This window comes from Erythrolamprus reginae, chromosome 7 (assembly GCF_031021105.1).
Source record: "Erythrolamprus reginae isolate rEryReg1 chromosome 7, rEryReg1.hap1, whole genome shotgun sequence".
Classification (NCBI taxonomy): Eukaryota; Metazoa; Chordata; class Lepidosauria; order Squamata; family Dipsadidae; genus Erythrolamprus; species Erythrolamprus reginae.
In genome coordinates this window covers 53,613,431-53,617,446 of record NC_091956.1, presented here as the reverse complement: position 1 = coordinate 53,617,446, position 4,016 = coordinate 53,613,431, and the positions used below count along the sequence as shown (strand labels likewise).

Sequence of the window (4,016 nt, the reverse complement as noted above, 5' to 3'; positions counted from 1 at the left end):
TCTTAAGTAGAGGCAAAAATATCTTGAACACCCGGTTCTTATCTAGAAAAGTTCTTAAGTAGAGGCGTTCATAAGTAGAGGTACCACTGCATTTGGATAAATTGTCCAAGTAGATCAGGATACTGAGTCAAACATGATGACGTAGTTGTTCCCAAGAAAGCAGGAAAGGAAATACAAAGTTACAGCACAGTTTCAAATGGCCAAGCAAGCAATTTCAGAAATCAAATAAAAGCTAAGTGGTCAGAGGAACAGAAGTTTGTTTTCTGTTTAAGGAAGAAGTCAGTATTCAAATTTCAATTGCTCAGATACTTCGTATTTCATGTCCAATATTCTGCCATTACCAATGACTTCCATCCCTATCTACAATTCAAATGTGCTTGGAGAGTTCTAAAGTTTGGAATTTTGCTAATGGATTTGCACGCATTATTTGCTTTTAGATTGATTTCTACGGGCAACATGGTTTCATCTTACAAACTATTCTACTTACAAACCTCATCACAGAACGAATTAAGTTCATAAGACGAGGTATCACTGTATATCTGATATCTAAAACTGTGGAACTGTCTTAGCTTGTTTTTACATTTACTTTTCCCCAACTTTAATTTGCAGTGCCTCCAGCTTTATCTTCCTTTTGACTTTATCACACTGTTCTTTCCACATAGTACATTTGTATTGTGTAACTGATTTCATACACACATACCAAATGATCCCTGACTCATTAGATCATTGCTTCAGGGATACTTCCTTACCTCAGCTGATAAACAGCATTGCCATGGGTAGGCTGAAAAGAAAGGGGAGTAGGAGTGACTTCTGACTTCCTGCCAGGGTTGCCATTGATTTTGCTTGTATGAAATCTTGATAATTTGACCACAGCCTTAATCCTTTAAGCAACGTCAATCCATATTTACCAATCAATGTTAATATGTGCTACTGCTAGATATTATAAGCAAGGTATTTCAAATAATTCAAATCACAGGCTTAGCTAAAAGTCTTAGTTTTAACCCAGTAACTGAATATTAAATAGCAAATTATTTTTTGCTATTAAAAAATGTTGGTGCCAAGGCAGTTCTCACATTTTACTTTTAAGATCAATATTTGCAAAATGTCATAATCACTTAAAAAGGGATTATATTGGGGATTAAGAAACATATACTTCATTATTAAAACTACATCAGCTTAAGGCAATTTGGAAGTTAACATATTAGGCTGCTAATGTATATTGAAAACTTGATTCTTATCTAAAATGAATGACTAAAGGAAAGACAAAAAAAATCATTCAGTAATATATTTCTCAAATACTTTTCAAAAAAGATGTATGTGGTCAACAAGTAGTTCATTTCCTTACCTCTGCTGGCATTAGTTTTAGTAAAATCAAAGATAATGTATGTATCAATTCAGACAACTCTGATAATACTGGAAAATTAGTATCCAGGGTCAATTTTTCCTAGAAGAAACACAAGGAATATGGGTACTAAAGAGAGAAGTATATTTAATATAAAACTTTTCAGTACTTTTCAGAGTGTTTCACCGCACAGATGCTGATATTTACAGTGTACAGTAGTTCTTACTTTCTCAGCCAAATAAAATTGCTGAAGGCAGAATGATTATATGTTCCAGAATTGCCACTAAGAACAATAATGGTAATGCATCTTAACTGCGTGCCCTAATCAGTGAAAGAAGAGATTGCTATTTCCTGTTTTTCAGATTTTGTCATCTTTTTTTGTCCGAGAAGGCTATCATGGTAACCCAGGCATTCTAAACATGTTTTGGAAGGTATACCTATTGGCAATTGTAATTTTCTTTTCATAAGAAATGGGTCTGATTAGCCGATTCACTGGTTATTGTTGGGTAAAGGAGAGGCTATGTATCTTGCATTCAAGGAGAAAGGAATATCTAAAAGGAATGCTAGGGTATTCTGGGAATTGAAGCCCACAAGTCTTAAAGTTGCCAAGGTTAGACACCCCTGATCTAAACTGACCTTTAATGAAAGGTAGCCACGGTGAACTGCTTAAAAATTGGATTCTGGTGTATTATATTGTTTTCACTAAAAGTTCCCAGATTATTTGCATTTATGAAGGGCTGATATTATCATGTCTTTTCTCTTTGGAATCATTACCCTGAGCAATAATCTAGATTCTATCATTTGGGAGATTTTCATAAATAAAAACTATTAGTAGTTGTTCATATGCTATGGAGTCATGTCTTTTTAGAAGGAGGCCTATATAGCAGCCGGTAAATGCTTTTGAACACATCTTGCCAATCTACCTGGTTACTGAAGCATTTCAATAGAGGAAGATGCAGAAATAATTGATTAAATCCAAGGAGAGTGAAACTTTCACATTTCATTCAAAAACAACTATTGGGATTTAATCATACGCAATCATATAATTTAACAAAGTAAAGCTGATTCTTGGAAACACAATCTTAATTTGTAGCATTTTTTGCTGCTGCTTGTAATACAATTGTAAAATTAAACAACGAATCAATAATGGGTGCTCTTTTAATTAAAATTTATCATTCACCTTTATTAATCAAGATCTAGTTCCTATGCTTCAGAACAGGGGTGGGTGTCACTTATCTTTGCCACTGGTTCACATCATGACGTTTCATGCCTGCATGCCTCCTGCCTGCATGCACATCCCCTTATGCAGTTTTGCTTCCATGCATGCTCAGTAGCAATATTCATCCTGAAACACAGCTGTGCTTCCAGTGAAGAAATAAAGGCCAGTATTAACACAGGGGTGGGCGGGAGATCTCTTTTTCAAGTAGCAGAAGAGGAAAAGCCACCCAAACACGTAAAAATTCACCAAAAATCCCTCCCAAAAGATGGTGGCACCCACAGAATGGCACCGACCGAACCAGATCTGTGCTGCCATCATCACATCACCAGCGGATCACTAACAGTTCAGGCAAACTGGTCTGAACTGAGAAAAACCCACTCCTACTTCAGAAGGAAGCCCTACACTTTTCAAATCTACCAGATTTCTGTTGCAAACCAAAATATGCAAGTACTTTGTGCATAATCAATAAAATTAGTTGTAAACATTTTATAATCAATCATAAATGTTATTTTATATGTAGTTATAATTTTTATGTTTTATTTGGCAGTTCAAATCTCACCAGGCTCTAGATTGTCTCAGCATTTCCATCCTTCTGAAGTTAACAAAATGGGAACCCAAACTGTTGGGGAAAATATTCTGACTCTTTAAACCACTTAGAGAGGGCTGTATAGCACTGTGAAGCCAGTAATGGATTGCTACTACTTTGCCCTCACTCGGGTGAACCAGTAGCAGTGAGGGCAGGTTGCTACAACCACCTGCCCAGACGTTATCACAGACAATCTGCCTATGCGCAAAAACCTACGCACATGCACCAAAGCAGTAAGCACACATGATTAAAGTGAGTACACATACACACATATCTCCAAACCGGTAGCAAAGGTGAAACCCATTACTGTGTGAAGAAGTATATAAGTCTAAGTGCTATTACTATTGCTATTGTTAGATTTTTAAAATAAAAAATTGACTTTGTTAAACAGCGCTTTGTTGAATCTCAGACACAAGACTTACTTATTTTTGCTCTATTATGTTGTATAAGACATCTGCTGAAATGGATTAGCTTCTTGTTTAACAATTTCATTAACATTTTTAAAATAACTTCCTTAATATTCTGTTTTTCATTTAAGGAAGATTATACTAACTCCTTAAAACACTTCAGCAGTGTGGCTAATCCTGTTCACTTGTCTCAATTTACTAGCAGGCATATGCAAATGCTTCTCTATAAAGGTCTCTATTGTGAAACATTGATACTGCTATTTACCTTGTTCAGTTCACTCACAATCATGGAAAGTTAAATATTAGTCTTGTCCACTGAAGGCTGTTTTGAAGAATAAGGAATGAAATAAACTGATTTTTAACCATCGCTCTCTAATAGTCGTATAAATACAGTGAAAGCAGGCAAGACAATTGCCTTGAGCCTGAAGGCCTTTCTTTCAAGGGTATACATTGTTGTCCACT

General features: G+C 35.6%; 1 long non-coding RNA gene across 1 annotated transcript; it reads right to left on the bottom strand.

Annotated features, from left to right (window-relative positions):
- Positions 1-1,345: 1,345 nt before the first annotated feature.
- Positions 1,346-3,723, bottom strand: LOC139169935 (uncharacterized). Its single transcript, XR_011559552.1, has 3 exons — positions 3,570-3,723; positions 2,523-2,698; positions 1,346-1,444 (listed from the first exon to the last, which is right to left on the bottom strand). It is a non-coding gene; the product is annotated as an uncharacterized lncRNA (long non-coding RNA).
- Between the last annotated feature and the right edge of the window lie 293 nt (positions 3,724-4,016).